A 510-nucleotide genomic window follows, 5' to 3' on the forward strand; every position below is an offset into this window, starting at 1 on the left:
CTTCCTCTTTGAAAGCCACAGTGAAGACGGTTTTGTGTTTTTAGAAAGCTTTCAAAACTTTTTTTTTATTGAAGAGGAAGTGACTGTTTAGAGAACACATCTCTTTTTTTATTACATGGTGTTATTCAGATTAATCTTGTCAATATAGATTCTTCAGTCTGTTTAAAATGTGTTATTTGAATTTCACTCATTTTTATTGTTAAATAACATGATCACAGCGATGTCTTAAAAAACTTAAGAATGAATCTGAAAGTTAACATTTAAGACCCGTCTGAAAACAAAGAACATTTCGGGGTCAGGATACAACGATGCATTTATGATTGTTTGCTTAAGTATTTAATAAAACATAAAAAACATTTTTATTTAAAAGTACTGAAAGTGTGAATCTTGGTGGCACCTGAACCAAATCCATAGATTCCTGTTGTGGTTAGGAGTTGAGTTTTGGTAGTTGTGGGAGGGAAACGGTAAAAGAGGATCCCCACAGAAGCAGAAGTGTGTTTGAGTGAAACA

Source organism: Austrofundulus limnaeus, unplaced genomic scaffold (assembly GCF_001266775.1).
Source record: "Austrofundulus limnaeus strain Quisiro unplaced genomic scaffold, Austrofundulus_limnaeus-1.0 Scaffold3066, whole genome shotgun sequence".
In the NCBI taxonomy this organism is placed as follows: Eukaryota; Metazoa; Chordata; class Actinopteri; order Cyprinodontiformes; family Rivulidae; genus Austrofundulus; species Austrofundulus limnaeus.